This window comes from Theropithecus gelada, chromosome X (genome assembly GCF_003255815.1).
Source record: "Theropithecus gelada isolate Dixy chromosome X, Tgel_1.0, whole genome shotgun sequence".
NCBI lineage: Eukaryota > Metazoa > Chordata > Mammalia > Primates > Cercopithecidae > Theropithecus > Theropithecus gelada.
This window is the reverse complement of record NC_037689.1, coordinates 30,716,739-30,736,725: the sequence shown is the minus strand read 5'-3', so window position 1 is coordinate 30,736,725 and position 19,987 is coordinate 30,716,739.

Here is a 19,987-nt window from a genome sequence, read left to right as displayed (position 1 = left end):
GTCCCAATTAGACTCAAGACAGAAACAAATTCAACAATGAATACATATGTAAAGAATGAATAGGTAAGAAAAATTTCTATGAGTTATGGTTTTTTGTTTGGGGGGCAGTGAGATGAATGTTTAAATTATTGGGGTGTTCCTCTAAGTCAAGTTTTCTCAGTTTCAGCATAATTGACGTCTGGGACCCCTAATTTCTTGGCTGCAAGAGGATGGGGTGATCCTGTCCTGTGCACTGGAGGATGCAAGCATCCCTCGCCTCTCCCCACTGGATGCCAGTAGCAACCCTCCCTCCCCAACTGTGACAACCAGAAATGTTTTCAAACATTGCCTCAGATCTCCCGGGAGACAAAATTGCCCCAAGATGAGAACCAAAAATTGTAAATAAAGCTAGAACCCTTGTGATATTTGCTCAAAATGCTTCTTATATTTAATAGGACCTGTAATCCCAGCTACTTGGGAGACTGAGGCAGGAGAATCGCTTGAACCTGGGGGGCGGAGGTTTCAGTGAGCCGAGTTCGTGCCACTGCACTCCAGCCTGGTCCACAGAGTGAGACTCCATCTCAAAAAAAAAAAAAATTAATAGGAACATTACACTGCTTATTCCCATTAAGCCTGGCAAACTGACAGTGGCAAGGAAAGCCTTTGATAACCTAAGTTTAATGAGAGCTGCCTACAAAACTGAGGCCTGACCTCGGTGAGCTATTACAGGAAAAGTTTTTAAAAACAAAGCCAGCTTCTGTCAGTGGCTGGGATGCATTTGAAAGGGACAAGCAAAGGCTGTTTTGCAAATGCGGGCTGTGGCTGGGGGGTGGGGGAGGGAGCTGGAGGGGGCTAAGGAGGATGAAGAGGCAGGAGAAGGCTGCTGCCTGGACAGCTTGCTGGCCTGCAAAGTTTCCATCTTACAGGCGTTCGTGGGAGACATGAGAAGGTTGACAAAGCCACCGTGAAGCTTGGCAGTCTAATCCCTTTGTTTTCTCAGCTGGCTAAAGGGGGTACACTAAGTGTGACTGCAGCTAGCCCTTTGTGAAGACCATTAACTCAGCCAAGTATGTTTGCAGGGCTACAGTTGTGGAAGACACAAAGCATATGCAATCTGTTTCAACTTCTTTTTGAGATTCTTGCTGTCGAGTTTTTTGTAAGACAGAAATTGTGAGAACAATCCTACCAGTTAAATAGAGGCTGAATTCTCACAGTGAGTCCCTTGCATGGTCTGAAAATATTGCTTGAATATTATTACAGCTATGCTTGTGGTCCTTCAGTTAAGCATCACGCTCGTTTTACGCTCTGTAAGTGAAGGTTACACTTAGCGGAATGAGTCCTTCACCTAGAAAACCATGGCCAAACAAAAAAAGCTGCAGCAGATTTTTGTTACATTCTGCAAATGGTGAGCGCGTAATAAGGCTACTGCTGGCTATGAAGAAGAGCTGGGTACGCTGCTGAGTGGAATGGAGCCACCGAAGCCGGGAGGGCCGCCCGTGAGCACCGAAGGGCCTGCTCTGTGCCAGGAGCTTCCATCTGCCTCATTCATAGTCTCTCAGGACAATCCTGGAATGTACTTTGCAGGAAAGGAAATCCAACTATAGAAAAATTAATTTGTCCACGCTCACCTCACTCATACGCAGTAACCAGGATTTCAACCCAATTTGTTTAAACTCAGAGATTTTTACTGCATTTTGCTCTCAGCAATGTGGGAACACCTGGCCTTCGGCTCCCAGAGTAATCTGATTTCCCAACACCAAGAGAGTTCTTTTTCTTTTCTTTTTTAAAAACTGGAGTCAAATACATATAAAATTGACCATTTTAAGTGTACGAGTTTCCGGCTCAGTGGCATTAAGTACATTCACAAGATTATTCCTCTGTCTAGTTCCAGGGCATTTTCATCATCCGGAAATGAAATCCTTATCCACTAATCAGTCACTACCCTTTTCCTCCTCCTGTGGCTCCCGGTTACTACTCGTGTGCTTTCTGTGTCTGTGCATTTACCTATTCTGGATATTTCATATCAATGGAATCATACAACCTGTGGCCTTTTGTGTCTGACTCCGTCCACGGAGCATGATGTTTTCCAGCTTCATCCATGTCGTAGCATGTGTCAGTCCTTCACTCCTTTTCTGGTGAATAATGCTTCATCGTCTGGGTAGACCACATACTGTTTATTCATGTGTAGATGGACATTCTGCCTGCTGCATATGTGAGTATGACAGAGTATGTGTGCATGCATGTGCATCCAGATGTGTGTGCATGTATGAGTGTGTTTGAGGGCATGTATCTGCATGGGTGTGCATGTGTATGTGGGTGTGTTGCACGTGTGTGTATGTACACATGTATTTATTCTACTGTTCTGTCTACAGACTCCACTCAGTCTCAGTATTCTCTGCTCCCTCACTCCTTCCATCTCTCTGATCTTCTATTGCACAGTAGCATCCCTGTTAGACTTTCTTGGATGCTCTGATGTGCAACTTGCCTGTCTTCTGCACTGTGGTACCCTCTACAAATGTTCTAGGCTGCAGCCTTCTCTTCTCAGTTGTGTGAGTAAACATTCCTTCATGTTCTCTCTGTCTTTAGACCATTAGTTCTTCACGAGGATGATGGTGCCCCCAGGAGATACTTGATAAATGTCTGGAAGAGATTTGGGGTTGTTGTAGTTGGGGGTGAGGGAAGATGCTACTGGTATTGAGTGGGTAGGGACCAGGGATGCTGCTAAACTCATATTACGGAGATGCTGCCCTCATAATCTAGAATTATTCAAACGTCAAGAGTGCTGGGGTTAGGAAACTTTGATGTAGAATTTAGTTGAAATTGCTTATCTGTCAATAGCTTTACACCATAACATTTTTATTGTCATGGATTTGTTATTTTGATCACCCATTTACCATCAATTTAAGAAGTCTTAAGAGAGAAATGATGTAAAATATGCGCTGTCTGCTTTCTTCAATGGGAAGCCTGTGAGCTATATTGTTACTTATTTCAGTTCGTATTTGTAAAAAGGGGCATGGAGTTCTGCAAGATAATAAATAATCTAATATCTTTGTCTTAAATATATGTAATGAACCAAATAGGACTTTATAAATTCTTATTTTTCACTCTTTCTTATTTTCATTCACATTATCATTCTTCTTCTGTACACATTAGGAGGTAAGAATTTGGGGGTATGGAATTTTGTGTATGGAAATATGTCAGACATAAAATTCAGTTGGACTGCAATGCACCAATACCATCCCAAGAAAAAATAGTGGTTTATAAAAATGTCCATGAACTACGCAGCAGTATATTCCTTCCAAACAACATTTTTGTGAAACTTTTTTTTTCCAATGCCACAAAGAAACTTGGACATTATCTCAAAGCATTTGTAACAATAAGCATTTGATCTTTCATTTCCTTTTTAACTGCCAAGGCATTGTTTTCCTTTTACATTATTCCACAGAGAGAAACTTAGTGCTACCCTTCCTGTGTGGGCTGCTCACTCCACCTTACATCCAGGGCTCCAAATAGTATCACCATGAGCATAGCTGATTTCCAAGAGATTCCTCGTCATGGTTTCTGATAGGGAAATTCCCTCTGTGCTTGCTCCTATTGGGAACATCTGTTTTGTGTCTCTCTGGTGTTTGGTGACATAACACAATAAGATGACAGGAGGCAGAAGAAAAACATGTTGCAATAAAAAATGTCCTAAAAAGACACTTAGTTCTATTTATTGCTTCACAGAACATGCCGGAAGAGAAGTTAGAATGAGTGCTAGCATGAGAAGTCAGAGGAAGACTTCCTGTGGCTCAGTTATGGTTTGGATTTGGTTTTGTGCAGTGTAAGGCGCTGAGCAGGACACCAAGCGGAGGAGTCTAGCTCGGGGGTGTTTCCTCACGCAGGTCAATTGCTTTATTTCCGCTTAGGAGTCACAGAAGCGAAGTCCAAGCTCCAGTGTGTGACTCTTGTCAGGCAAATCGGATGCATGGGTAGAAGCTCATCGTTAGGACCAGGGAAGCAAAGCAAGGGCTCATTCTGATCAAAGGGCCTGCGCAGACAGGCAGGAATTAAACCGAGCTACCATCAATTAAAATGCCCGGAAACCACGGATGTGTCTTAATAAGTCAGCTTTGGTCTTTGACAACACCGGAGGCAGGTTTGTGAATTGTTTGCCAAAAGGGGCAATTTAAGTGAGTGCTTTGGAAGAAAACTTGAGCTTCAGAGATCTTACTGCCCTAGGTAAAAAGTAGTGCACAGAAATGGATAGCAACCCAGAAATGGTTTTCTGAGTTTCTGAGGTTACCTGGGATTTTTTTTTAGAGTTAGGGGAAAAGTCTTTTTTTTTTCCCCAAAATACCTGGACCTACCTGGAAATGTGAGACTGGCATGAAGCTATTTTGGCTTAATTTTTTTCAGAGAATGAGCCTGAGATAGGACATTTTATTTTGGAGAGTAACCCCCATGGGCAGAAACCACGGACAAGGTGGGTTGGGCAGGAAGAGAGGAGGATCTAATTCAGGAGCGATTTACCCAGTGGGTCACCACCAGGGGCTACTGGTTACTCCATTCGGTGACACTGTCTGTAAAGGGCGGGAATGTTTTTCAGACCAGCCAGCCAGGGTGAGGAAGGGAGAGCATCTGTCATCTGGCTCCAAACCCCTCTGATCAAACATTCGCCCTCAGCAGGCAACCATTCCCCTGCATCGCAGAGCGTGCAGTCAGCGGACACCCAAGTTGTCCCATATCATGACTCCAACAGAGATGCCCTTAGGGAGAAGGAAGGCAGGAGGCTCCCAGCATGAATCTGACAGGTATCAGGGTGCAGCTGCATGGAGCTGCTCAGAGCCTGTGCAGAGCTGGGTGATGGCACAGGAGACTAGAGAGGCCAAAAGCTTCTGAAGAGCTGTGTAAGAGGCACCCTATCCAAAGACACAAGTGCTCAGCTGTATTCATCACTTGGGGGACCTGGAGCTCTTAGGTCAGGCATGAATCTAATAGTCAAGCAGGGACCGTAAGGGCAATATGAACAGAAGTAAGCTTTAGCGCTTTCATAGGTACAGAAAAATCTTGTATCATTTTATCTTACCAAGTTTTAAAATAATATATTTGTTTTCTAGAATATGCTCTAGGAATTACAAAAACCATGGATTAATGTTTCCAGAATGGTCTTCTCCATGCTGTGCATAAGGAACAGGTTTCCTTTTGTCACTATGAGGCTAGGAGTGGACACCAGGCTGATGTGATGCATCCAAGGGCTCCTTGACCTATGCCCTGAGCTCTGTTTTGTAGAGAATCATGTGCATTCTGCAATGCACATTTGGTTTTACATTTTAAATGTGGTGGAGCTGGTGTTAGAGCGTTTTTCTTTTTCATATATATATATATATATTTATATTTATATTTTGAGACAGGGTCTTGTTCTGTTCCCAAGTCTAGAGTGCAGTGGTGCAATCATGGCTCTCTGTAACCTTGACCTCCCAGGCTCAAACAATCCTCCTGCCTCAGCCTCCTGAGTAGTTGGGACTACAGGTGCATGCCACCACACCTGGTTAATTTTTTATTTCCTCTTTTGTAGTGATGGGGGGGGTCTCACTATGTTGCGCAGGTTGGTCTTGAACTCCTGGAATCAAGCAATCCTCCCACCTCAGCCTCCCAAAGTACTGGGATTACAGGTATGAGCCACCACACCTGGCCCTCATTTTAGTACCTTTAAATTATAAAATATGTAATATATGTAATATATATAAAATATGTAACATATATATATATATATCGTATTTCAAGAGAATATGTCAAGATTACAAGCCCTTACCTCAAATCTTGGAAGCTATGGAGACTCAGAATTCAGAATTTTCCAGATTTTAGAAAGATGAACTATGGGCATAAGCCATTGAGTAGGCCACACTGCTGGCGGGGCTGGGGGAGCACACCATGATGAAACACCTTCATAGTTATGCATGAAATGTTTGAACAGTCACATAAAGTGAGGCAAATAAAGACCATCAATAGCTTCTCTCAATTCATTTTAGGTTTTTGCCACTGTAAAATTTTTGAAAGAGAATTAAGAACAAATTTTTCAGAATTGCATATAAAGACTGTGGATCTATATAGTAAACTTCTATACCCAGCTGATGGAAGGAACACATGTTAGCATTTTTAGATATTTTCATAAGATTTAAGAAATTCTGCTTCAGTTCGTCCATCCTGCTTCTCCTGAGTTAAGCATTATCCTGAAGATTATATGTCAGTGCCCATTTGTATTTTACACATGTGTATGTGCCCAAAGAAACATTGATTTTATGGAAGTGCTGGATATATTATTTTGTGCTTTAGCTATGTTCACCTTGAATTTTTTTTTTTTTTTTTTTTTTTTGAGACAGAGTCTCTGTCTATCCCCTAGGCTAGAGTGCAGTCCTGCGATCTCGGCTCACTGTAACCTCCTCCTCCCAGATTCAAGCGATTCTCATGCCTCAGCCTCCAGAGTAGCTGGGCTGATCTTTCTATTTGATTTTGCATTTTGAGTAGAGACAGGGTTTTGCCATGTTGGCGAGGCTGGTCTCAAACTCCTGACTGCAGGTGATCTGTCCACCTCAGCCTCCCAGCATGCTGGGATTACAGGTGTGAGCCACCGTGCCTAGCCTATTATTGAAATTTATCTGTGTGGATAGCTGTTGTTTTAATTTATTTATTCTGTTCTATGGCAACCTGTTGTATAACCACTTCAAAATTTTATTTATCCGTTTCTCAAGAGCTGAGGAGGGTCTGAGATTTTACCCTACTTTCATATGAACAGTTTTGCCAGTCACAGTACCATGGATGCTGACAGAAATCATGAGACTCCTGGATCAGACAATGGACTCTATTACTCACTGCACAATGAACAGCAGGAGCTTCATGTTTGTACCAGTTCTCCTTGTGCCTCGAATTCCATGGAGGTGACGTGGAAGAGTCCACGTGTTTGCTATACATGCAGTCAGTCGGTGTCATAGCCGAGGAACATTGAAATTAGAAAACTCAAATCTTTTACAATGGCCAGTAAGCCAGTCTGCCTAAACTTTGTTCTAGAGGGAGACACTATCACTATCTTCTGAGGCTGTTCACCATACAAATACTCTTGAAAAATCATCCAGAACAAAAGTTGCCAGTGCCTCTGCTGAGAAAATGTGCAGACATCTGAGAGAGCCTCATGGAGAATTGTCTCCTATCCCAATACAATAATTGGCACACTTCTAGTTTGTTTGCAATTTTCCCCATTACAGAAAGTGTTTAATGGACATTTTTCTGTATGTTTCCTGGCAAGAGTTTCTCTGTGATGTGTACCTAGGAATGGAAGTGCTGAGCTCTGTGTATGCGGCCCTTCTTCATGGTTCTCACTACTAGAGCTTTATAGTAAGTCTTGGTATGTGGTAAGGCATGCCCTTCCTCCCTCTTTTCAAAATGTCCCCAAAAGGCTATACCTAGGTCTTCATTCTTCTTTAAGAATTTTTCAACTGCATTAAATGTTGCAACCTTATCTTCCAAAGCCATTGTTGCATTTTGTCTTTCTCCCAACGATATATAAAAAGCCCATTAATTCATAATTGCCAAAACTTGTAAGAAACCAATATGTCCTTCAGTGGGTAAGTAGATAAACAAACTGTGGCACACTGGGACAATGGACTATTACTTCGCAATATAAAGAAACGAGCTATCAAGCCACCAAAAGACATGGAGGAAACTTAAATGCATATTGCTAAGTGAAAGAAGCCGGCCTGAAGAGGCTACATACTGTATAATTCCAAAGATACGTCATTCTGGAAAAAGGAAAACTATAGAGACAGTAAAAGGATCAGTGGTTACCAGGGTTTCAGGGGGGAAAAGGGAGCAATAGTGTGGACACGGGGAGTTTTTAGGGCAGTGAAATTATTCTGCGTGATATTTTAATGCTGGACACAAGTTAATTATACATTTGTCAAAACTCACGAAAACTATAACACAAAGAGTGAACTTCAATGCAAACTATGGACTTTAGTTAATAAATTTCTTAGTATTAATTCATCAGTTGTAACAAAAGTACCAAAATGTTGACTGTGGAGGTGGGGGAAGGTAACAGATGGGAAGTCCGTACTTTCTGTAGCTTTTCTGTTAATCCAAAACTGCTGTGATAACGTCTGTTTAAAAAGTTCATTTCTTCATCTTTGCCAGTGTTTTGAATGCCAAACATTTGCATCTTCACATATTTGATGGGTGTGAAGTAAAATTGTATTGCTGTAATTTTTATTTGACTGATGGCCCTTGGGGCATACTTTTTTCATATCCTTTATTTTTTTTCTGTCATATTTTTTTCTTCTGGATTTTTAGGAGGTTTTTCTTATGTTTTGCATTTCACCTTTCGGAATTTAATCTGATTAGAATTTATTTTTGTGCCTGGAGTATGGTTAGGTAGATAGATAGTTGATAGAAAATAAATAAATGATAGATGACAAATGATAGATAAGCAACAGATGATTGCTAGAAGATTGAGAGATGATAGATAATAGATGATTGATAGATGATAGAGAGATTTGAATTTATATACATGAACACCAATGTATATATTTTTTTAACTTGTATTTTACGTAAAGGGGTATATGTACAGGTTGGTTACATAGGTAAACTTGTGTCATGGGGGTTTGTTGTACAGATTATTTCATCATCCAGTTCTTAAGCCTAGTACCTATTAGTCATTTTTCCTGATCCTCTGCCTCCTCCCACCCTTCACTCTCCAATAGGCTCCAGTGTCTGCTGTTTCCTTCTATGTGTCCATGTGTTCTCATCATTTAGCTCCTACTTATAAGTGAGAACATGCAGTATTTGGTTTTCTGTTCCTGCGTTAGTTTGCTAAGGATAATGGCTGCCAGCTCCATCCATGTCCCTGCAAAGGACATGATCTTGTTCTTTTTTATGGCTGCATAGTGTTCTAGGGTGTATATGTACCATATTTTCTAGGGTGTATATGTACCATATTTTCTTTATCCAGTCTATCATTGATGGGCATTTAGGTTGATTCTGTGTCTTTGCTATTGTGAATAGTGCATGAACAGTAATTTATAAATCTCCTGGTGTAACTGTGCACACTGTCAGGTTTTGTTTATCTATCTCTATCCCCCTTTCTCATGGTTCTAACTACTAGGGCTTTATAATATTTCTTGGCATGTGGTAAGCCGTGTCTTTCCTCTCTTCAAATTGTCTCCAAAAGGTTACACCTAGATCTTTATTCTTCATTAAAAATTTTAATATCGATTTGTCAAGTTTTATTAAACTCTTGGGTTTTTGTGAAATTCATTAAATTTGTAGATTCATTTTGAGGAGAATGTCATCTTTACCATATTGAATTACCTTCCCATCACATCAGATCCAGTTTTTTAAAAACTGGATTTTAAAAAAGTTCCTGTACTTTAAAATTGTATTTTCTCAATTAACGTACAGTGAAATTTACTTTTTAATGCACACAGCTCTATTGATTTTATACATGTCACCACCAGTCAGATGAGGATATAGAACAGTTCTGCCAGTCCCGAAACTCCTGAATGCTGTTCCTTTGCGGTTACATCCTGTCCATTCCAACTCCTGCAACGACTGATCTGTCTTCCAGCACCACAGTTTTTTCTTGGAGAGTGTCATATAAATGAACTTGTACAATATGTAACCTGTTAAGACTGGCCTATTTAGCTCATAATGCCTTTGAGATTCACCCAAGTTGTATCAGTAGTTCATTTCATGTGATTGGTGAATAGCACTCTGTTGTATAGATGGGCCACATTTTGTTTATTCATTCACCAAGATGAAGGAGATTTTTGTTCTTTCTTGGTTTGGGTGATTATGCTTAGACCTACTCTATACATGCCTATACAGAAGTTTTCAGTTCTCTAGGGTATAACCCAAGAGTGGGATTGCAGGATCTTCTTTTATGTCCATACCATATTCTCCATATAGATCTTGTACCTTCTTTATGTGATTTGTGACTAGGTAACTTACACTGTTTGTTGCTATTGTGAATGGGATTATTAACATATTTTTTTCTGGTTGATTGTTGCTGGAGCCCTGTTGATGTTTGTTTAGTGACCTTGTATCCAAAAATCTTGCCAAACTCTCTTATTAGTTCCAAGAGCTTCTTTGTAGATTCAGTTAGAATTTTTATGATTTGACAGTCATCTTGTCTGAAAATTATGAAGATGTGAAGTCTTTTATTAAAACCTACATCTATGTGTGTGTTCTGATTCTCAGAACAATGGTGAGTAGAAAAGGTGACAGAAGGTATCCTTAGCTTCTTTTTTCTTGAGGAAGTTAGGGTGGGTCAGTGGTCACAACTTCCATGTGTGTGTCCTTCTTTTTTGCTTTCTTTCCCTTTTCCTTTCCATTCAGATCAAGTCCTCTGGGTTAAGGAGTGGGCAGTAGAGTTAATTTATCTGTTGTCTGTTCTCACCAGTATACAGGGCAAGGTCTTCTGTGAGACCCATTAGATTTCTCTTAGAATGAGAACAAAAGGCCAGGTGTGAGTTCCTAGCCTCACATTGGCATGAAGGCATGTATGAAAGGTTTGGTGTCTGATACCTATTTTCTTCCCTAGTTCCAGTATGCACCTAAAAACTAGCCTGGGAGGCCCCCACAGCTGCTGAGGTCTTCCACGTTTCCAGGTGATTTGAGATACTACAAGCCACCCGGTTCTTTTGTTGCTTTCAATGGGAGGTTGACTTTAGCCTGTATTATTGGAAACTGGAGCTCCTCCATTCCTCGATGGAGTTTTTCATGCCAATGAAGCTATGTACGTTTCTGTGTGTGGGCATGTGTGTGCATTTCTAGAATTCTGTGTAGTGTTTCTCTAAATAGTTCTTTTCTTAAAAAAAGAATACCTTGTTATTGCAGTGTGTTTCTATCCTTTCTCTTTCCTCTTCCCTCCTTTTTAGAAGCTTATTGTGTTGTCTTTTTTAGGTGGCATGATGATTTCCAGTCCTCGGCTGCTCATTCTCCCTGCTTGTCATGTTCGTGTGCTCTCTCAGCTCCTTTTGTGCTTGCCTTCTTTCTTCTTTCTTTTGCTCCTGCTGGTCCCCCTTGAGTTTTTATGTTAATTTCTTGGTTTCAGGTTCCAAACGAAGAAATGAACAAAGCTGGGGGCCTGTACTCTCAACATAGTACAATGCCAGATTTTCTATGTCATATGAAGCCTGTTTGCTTCTACCTGTGTGACCCAGGCCCTGGGGATTTGAAAAGGCCTCTGTGTCCCTGGCCAGTGGATAGTTCTTCCCATCTCTGTTTCATGGGTGGGTAATACATGTAGACTTCTGGATTTCCCTGAGACCAGTACTAGCTTAGTCACTTTGTATAGGCCCAAGGCCATGCCTCCTGTCTTCTCGTGAGCACCGAGACCCCAGTCCACAGATCTTATCATACAAGTCACATACTGCACTGTGGTCTTGTTACTGTCTGTCACTTATGACTCTACTTTGATCACTTCTTTGTGTCTGGCACCTAGGACATTCCCCACCCAGTCTCCCCTCTGCCCCAAGCTGGAATATGCATATGTTTTGTCCAGTGTTGCAGAAGGAGTAGGGTCTGTCTGTGTCAACTTAGTCTGCCATATTGCCTAGAATTCCCTTTTGCCTTACCAAGTGGCTCAGCAGCTATTTTAGTGACGGAGCAATGGTTATATCGTAAATGAGGATAACAATGGAAAAAATACATTGTCTCCTTAATAGCTTCCTCCTGGTCTTTCAAATCCCTTGGGAGGAGAAATGGGATGTAAATAAACATCAATTTCCCCTTATAGTTTGCTCAGGCAATGTGGACACAGTGCCAATTTGGTGCTAAATAGACATTTTCACTAATGAAATAAATTTCTACTTCACTTTAGAGGAAGTTTGCTCTTCAAGGATGCTGAACGACTTCTTTCTTAATAAATGTATTTGTTTGCAGATATTGTCATCGCCCGAGCTTAAGCCTCTTTTGGTTAATGGGCCCCACATGCCTCTTGGGTTTCTAAGCCCTGCCTGGGGATTTAGCTCTTATCATGATTAGTGTTAGTTTAATATTTGGAAATGAAAGCACATTCATTTCAATTATCTATGCAAGATATTTTCTCTTTATTTTGAGTATCTTTCTCATTTCCTTGTACGTGACATCTCTATCTTCAACACTGTTTGTTATATGGGTATCTTAAAGATTTCGGCACATTCTTGGCTGGCTCTTTCTTTAAAGCAGTGAGTCATCAAGTCTCCATCACAGAGTCATTTGGCAAGATTCTACTATATAAATATCTATTTTAGAGCTTTATCTAGTAGTGTAATAAATAGATGAACATTTTTAGATTTTGGTCAGGAAACAATATATTTTATAAAGATTTATTTTCTGGAATTTCATAGGTTTCAATGCTTTGAACATTTGATATCTAGATTCACACATTGATGTTCATGCTCAGTTTTACAATTCGACTTATGTTTTGGTATATCCTTTTTTTTTGTTTGTTTTGTTTTTTTAGACCGGGTCTCACTCTGTTGCCGAGGCTGGAGTGCAGTGGCACAGTCTCAGCTCACTGCAACCTCTGCCTCCCAGGTTCAAGCGATTCTCCCACTTCAGCCTCCTGAGTAGCTGGGATTACAGGCACCCTCCACGACACCAGGCGAATTTTTGTACTTTTAGTAGAGACGGAGTTTACCATGTTGACCAGGCTGGTCTCGAACTCCTGACCCCAGGTGATCCATCTGCCTCTGCCTCCCAAAGTGCTAGGATTACAGGTGTGAGCCACTGCGCCCAGCCGTTTTGGTATATCATTACACAGATATGCTCCTGATGTGCAGACAGTTTTTTTGGTAGCTAATCTGTGCTGAATCCAAATGGATTTATATTAGAAAGCGCTTTCCATTGGTCCCAGGATTAAGGAATATAAGTCAGAATTGGGAATGTGCTTGCCCCACCTCCCATTTTAAAAAACAATTTCCTTGTTAAGCTCAGCAGACCCAGTAGCTTGCTCACTGTGTTAGGCCTCAACCTCTATATCACAGGGAAGTTCTGAGTGTTAAGTGTGGCAGTGGACAAGAAGTCTTCAGCCCAGTGAGTGGTGCAGAGTAAGGCTTCAGAAATATCCACTGTTATTATTGATCATCATCTCCTCCTCTTTTCCCTGTCCTTCTCCCCCACCTCCTCTTCCTTCTTTTCCTATTCCTCCTCTTCTTCCTGTGTTCTGTTTCATAATGCATCCGAGAACCCTGCCTAGCATATAACAGAAACAAACAAATGAAGATTGGAATATGTCTCTGATTATAGAGATGAAAACAAAGGAAGAGGCAAGTTCCTCAATGGGCCTTTCCTCAGTCTCTTGGCTCACACACAGCTCCTTTCCATACACCTGGGTTGACTGTACCGTGTGGCAGTTCCCACAGGCGAACAGAAAGACAACTCTAATGACTCACCTAGACCTTCTTAGCCATAGAGAGGGAGGAAGACAGTGAAGGCTACAGGATTAGTGGTCTCCTGTCTCTTGGGGCGGTCGTGGGTGTACTAGAAGAGGGCTTGGAGTAGAAACCTCTCCTATTCCTGTTGGAAACTCTACAGCAAAGCCATGCTTCTCAAACTGTCTGTGGCGAAGGAATGCAGTTTGATTGTTTTTGTTTGTCTTTGTTTTCAACTTTCCAACTCATCCCATGACTTTCCATGCAAGGTCAATAATGTTTGAACTGGTCTGTACCCTGCTCAATGAGGTGGGTGCACATAATTGGATATTGTGGTAATGACTAAGAGTTTCTCAACATTTACTGTCATTTTCTGTGCTTGCCCCCATCCTATGTAGCCTGGGAACAAACATTTGTGGAGTGATAAGTTAGGAAGTCAGATTTTTTGGTAGCAACAAAGGACCATTTAATGTAACCACCAACTGAATCCTGGCTGTTGTAACAACTGTTTGAGTAAAGTGATGAATTACAATGTCTATTCATTCATCTATTCATACAGTGAATACTGACAACTTATACATGTGACACAAGCTTAAGGAACAGAGTAAATGATTCTGAAAGGAATACATGCTTTAGTAGACATTTAGTGCCTCATCCTGAAAGAGGGGCCTTGTGAAGAGTTATTTGAAGGTCAAGATGAGACAGAACAGGGCATCATTAAATTCAGCAAACATTTTTGGAGGATCCACTCCATGCAAAGCGCCATGAGAAACATCAAGATGCTGCTGCTGCAGTGCTCTCTGTCCTTGGGGACTTCAACTTCTAATGGGGTCAGAGGGAGGAAGAGTGGAGACTCACACTCAAACTCAAATGGAAAGCAGAGCTGGGTACGTTATGTAAATACCGAGAGTTGTGGTCATGCAGAAGGTTGATTGCTTCTGCCATGTTAGTAAGGGCAGGTTTCATGGAATATTTGATCTAATATTTTGGAAACAGGAAGGGAGATGTCAGGCCCAAATGCCAGATGGTGCAGGGGCAGACAGGAGGGGCACCCAGACCAGGGGGAAGGATATGCATGACAGGGAAAAGTTGGCAAGTGCACAGTACATCGTGGAAGTGGTGAGGAATCAGAAGGTTGAAAATTTGGGTAAATGGAGGCATTAAGAAGCATGGCGTTGGGGAGTAGGATAGGCTGGCATCCTGGGTTCAGATGTGGTGGACCTTGAAAACTCTTGGCTCTATTCTCTAATGCACAACAGCCACAGACGGTTCTTGAGCCAGGAGATGAAAGCAAGGGAAGGTGAGGGCTCAAATGCCCAGGCTGTTGCATCTTGCAAGAGGATGGGGGCAGGCTAGAAAGAAGGCAGTAAGAGTTGAGGCTGGAAAGGAGGCGAGTTGGCAGGACCCCAGTGATGGAGGACAGAACTCCACATATTTCCCTGTGGTTTCTTACTTGAGCAATATCTTCTCAAGTATACAGCTGGAGAAACAGATGTTTGGGGGAAAGAGACATTGTGAATAGGAGTGATGGTACCAGCAGGAAGTTAGGAATGCATCTGTGCCTCAGTAGAAGAACACTGGAAAAGACAGCCTTGCAGGCTCCGATTTAAAGGAATTCTTTGCCACTCATAAGACCTGTACTGCAGAGAACTTGGAGGGACTGGCTGAGAGCTCGAGACTGGGGACCATGGCAACCAGATTCATCAGCACATTAATATTGTAGGAGTTTGTTCATGCACGAGCACAACTAAGACCCTCTTTCAACAACGACCAGGTGAGGAGGAGACTCATGCTGCCTAGGGAGGGGAAAGGAGACCTAGAGGCATTTAGGTGAGGGAGAGCGAATATTCTTGCTAGTCCCTCAGAGCGTCACCCTCCCTTGCTGCTTCCCTTGAGCCTGCCCACACCTCTGCAGATACACACTTCATTTCTCATTCATTAAGTGTCTGAAATTGCCCTTGAACATGCCATCTCTCTATGCTGGTACCATGACTGAAACCCTGGATGGCTGGCCTCTGAGTCTACTTTAGTCTTCACGACATCACAATGCCTTTTTAAAAAATATTTTTAAAAAATTTTTGTGGGCACCCAGTAGGTGTGTATATTTATGGGGTGCATGAGACATTTTGATACAGGCATGCAATATGTAATAATCACATCAGGGTAAATGGGGTATCTTAACCTTAAACATTTATCCTTTGTGTTACAAGCAATTCAATTATACGGTTTTAGTTATTTAAAAATAAATGATTAAATTATTATTGACTATAGTCACCCTGTTCTGTTATCAAATATTAGGTCTTAGTCATTCTTTCTAATGATTTTTTGTATTCATTAACCATCCCCATCTCCTCTACTCTTCCCAGCCTCTCAGCCTCTGATTCCTATCCTTCTTCTCGTTATCTTCATGAGTTCCATTGCTTTGATTTTTAGCTCTCACAAATAAGTGAGAATATGAGATGTTTGTCTCTCTGTGTCTGGCTTATTTCACTTAACATAATGACCTCCAGTTCCATCCATGTTGGTGCAAATGACAGGATCTCGTTCTTTTTTATGGCTGAATAGTACTCCATTGTGTATATGTACCACATTTTCTTTATCCATCTATTGATGGACACTTAGGTTGCTTCCAAATCCTAGCTATTGTGAACAAAGCTGCAGTTAACGTGGGAGTGCAGATATCTCTTTGATATACTACTGATTTCTTTTCTTTTGGTACATACCCAGCAGTGGGATTGCTGGATCATAGGGTAGCTCTATTTTTATTTTTTATTTTGGAACCTCCAAACTGTTTTTTATAGTGGTTGTACTACTTTACATTCCCACCAACAGTGTACGAGGGTTCCCTTTTCTCCACATCCTCACCAGCATTTGTTATTGCCTGTCTTTTAGATATAAGCATTTTAACCGGGGTGAGATGGTATCCCATTATAGTTTTCCTTTGCATTTCTCTGGTGATCAGTGATGTTGAGCATCCTTTCATATGCCTGTTTGCCATTAATATGTCTTCTTTTGAGAAATGTCTATTCAGATCTTTTGCCCATTTTTTGATCTATATTTTTTCCTATAGGATTGTTTGAGCTTCTTATATATTCTGGTTAATCCCTTGTCAGATGGGTAGTTTGCAAGTATTTTCTCCCATTCTGTGAGTTGTCTCTTTGCTTTGCTGATTGTTTCCTTTGCAGAAACTTTTAAACTTGATGTAATCCCATTTGTCCATCTTTGCTTTAGTTGCCTGTGCTTGTGGGGTATTGCTCAAGAAATCTTTTCCTACGCCAATATCGAGAGTTTCTCCAATGTTTTCTTGTAGTAGTTTCATAATTTGAGGTCTTAGATTTAAGTCTTTAATCCATTATTTGATTTTTGTATATGGTGAGAGTCAGGTAATGTGATCCCTCCAGTTTTGTTCTTTTTGCTCAGGGTAGTTTTGGTTATTCTGGATAGTTTTGCAATGTCTTTAAATGACACCACCTGCCTTTAAAGTTGAGTCAAAGAGTAGAACAAGTAACAGTGGCTGAGAAGGACTACTTATGAAAGTAGGAGGAAGTCCAGGAAGTGTGGCATCATAGCATTGAGTAAAAGAGAGCTATACAGTGGGAGTATCACAAGCTATGATAAAGAAGTGATATTATTAGAATAGGAGTCTACAGATACTTTTTTTTTTTTTCAAGAGGGAGTCTTGCTCTGTTGCCCAGGCTGGAGTGCAGTGGCACGATCTCAGCTCACTGCAAGCTCCGCCTCCTGGGTTCAAGCGATTCTCCTGCCTCAGCCTCCCAAGTAGCTGGGACTACAGGTGCCCACCACCACGCCTGGTTAATTTTTTGTATTTTTAGTAGAGACGGGGTTTCACCGTATTAGCCAGGATGGTCTCAATCTCCTGACCTCGTGATCTGACCACCTCGGCCTCCCAAAGTGCTGGGATTACAGGCGTGAGCCACCGCGCCCGGCCTGGGTCTACAGATACTTTTAGCCAGCCCTCATAGAGCCCTTTCTATGTCTCAGACACTATTGTAAGTGGTTTACATGTTTTAACTCTATAAATCCCATGAGATAAGTAATATCACTATGTTCATATTGCACACAGGAAACTGAAGGGGTTATGTAGCTTACCCAAGGTCACACAACTACTAAGTGGTGCAGCAAGAAGTTTAATCTGTTCTTATTAATGCTGCACCATTGTTCAATTTAAGTAACATTAAACTTCCCGGAAGAAAATAGCTAATATTCATTGGTTGTAACTTTTCATTTTAATAGAAGAAACTAGAACAGGGGAGGGCAGGATGGAAGTTTAAAGGTAAAAACAGAAAAGGAGGGATTTGTATAAAAAATTAGTTCATCATCTCTGTTTAGTTCATGAGTCTATGTTATGGAGTTTTTTTTCTTTTCTTTTTGTGAATAGACCAGAAACTTAAACTCATAAAAATAAAAGCTCGTAGAGTTTAATGAGGGCAAAGGTTTTTTATTGACCTACTGGGACATTGCTCGTGAGGAATAGTCACATGCCTTCTACTCTCCTTCACTGAATCTGGGTCCTATGGAGACCCGGTTTCCTTGAGTACCACTTTACCAGAAGTGCGTAGGTGAAGTCTCCTTACTGGAGCCTAAGCACATAGATCAGTAGAACTAGAGATTTCGCCAATTCTGCGTTCCCTTTTTATTCCTCTTGAAGATGTTCTTGGGGAACACTTGCAGCAGCTGTGCATGGCATATGAGATTTGCAGGGGCTGAGGGTAGGATGAATGCAGGGGGAGGGAGTGTGGGGAGGCTGGAGAGGTGACACAGCTGGCTGCGTGATTTCAGCAGGGGCTCTGAGGGGTTCCTAGATGCCCACATTACTAATGACAAAGTCGGCTTCTTTACCTTTGCCAGGACAGCTGGAATATATGGAGAATCTTCAATTCTTTTTTCCTTTTTAAAAATATTTTAATAGACAAATAACAATTGTACATATTCACGGGGTGTATAGTGATGTTTCAACACCTATAATGTATAGTAATCAGATCAGGGTCATCAGCATTTCCATCATCTCAAACATGGTATCATTTCTTTGTGTTGGGAACATTCAATATCCTCCTTCTAGCTATTTGAAACTATGTATTACATTAATGTTAACTATTGTCTTCCCACAGTGCTATAGAGCACTAGAACTTACTCCTCCTATCTGGCTGTAATTTTGTAGCCTTTAACAAATCTCTCCCTATCCCTTCCTTTGCCTTGCATTCCCAGCCTCCAGTATCCTCTGTTTTCTTTACTTTCTCGGTGTGAAATGACATGCATTAAAAAGGCAACAGGGAAAAGAACATAGCATAAAGTTGCACAGCAAATAGTAGGTATGGAACAGTCTTTCTGAGCCCAGAAGAAATTTTGCTTTATCTTTGCTGAATAATTCTTCCCTACCGCTCATAACACTCTTGCTTAGGATGGCTGAGAAGATAGCCTTGAGTTGATGGGTCAGGAGATGTGGTCTCAACCCTGCAGCGATTTTTTGAGAGAAGAGCCAGTATGTGTGTGTGTGTGTTTGTGTGTGTGTGTGTGTGTGTTTGCATGTATTAATACTTCCTTAAGTAAGCTGAATGCAAACTGGATTTAAATGGATGGCACTGTAGACAAGGGTAGATTTTATAAACCAAAGAGCCCTTGAAATAAACAGCTATTAAAAATATATTAATATAATCATCTTTCACATATGCTTTCTTAAGTTTGATTAACTGCTTTCTAAAAGTGTATTCGATATTAGAGCCACATCAAACAAGCTGTGCTGAAATGTATCTGAGCTTATAAAGCACAAATCAGATTCTAGATCACTTGAGAATTGGGTATATGGGAGAAGAATGTAAACTATTTCCTTTAAACAGGGGATGGAGAAGTAAGTCCACAATTAGTTAATGATGACCTTGGCCGACCTTCAATTATGTTAGCCTAGGAAGGATTTCTTGAATGTATTTACTTTGTTATTAACTTCTTAGTGAATTCTGTCACAATTCATTTTTCTATTATGTCAGCTCTTATTTACCTGTAAGAACACTTTCACATAAATTTCATCTCATCCAAGGATGATAAAGAAGAACCTTGAATGAAATGAAGTTCATCTTGAGTTAGAGCCTCCCAAAACTTGAACCAATTTTCCTTTGCTACCAAATGTCTGGTAATAAGTTTGGGGCTTTAAAAACTGTAATAACTTTCTCAGCCCAAGAAAGGTAGTAAATCTAGTGCAAATCCATTTAAAGGTTCTGGGCAAGGCACGCTTAAGAATCCAAAAATGGATGATGAAGTAGCTATAGTGGCTGAACTTAGATGGTATTTCGGGTACTAAAAATACACACATAGATGTGGAATAATTAAACATAAGTACAATATTACAACGTAGCAGACAACTGGAAATCTAAATTAATATCAATTAGGTAAGAATAAGTTTAAATATGTGAAAAAATACAGTGCCATATAATATAACTCTGAAAAGGACAAAAATGGGAATTCCTTAGTTATATAAAATGGGATACTGAAGAAGAGCAAGCAAAAATGGAATCAGAGCAATGGATAAAAGAAATGCAAATCTCTAAAAATTTATACAGAAATATAAGTATTGAGAGAAAATAAACTTCTTTTTCCTGAAAAGCGATTTA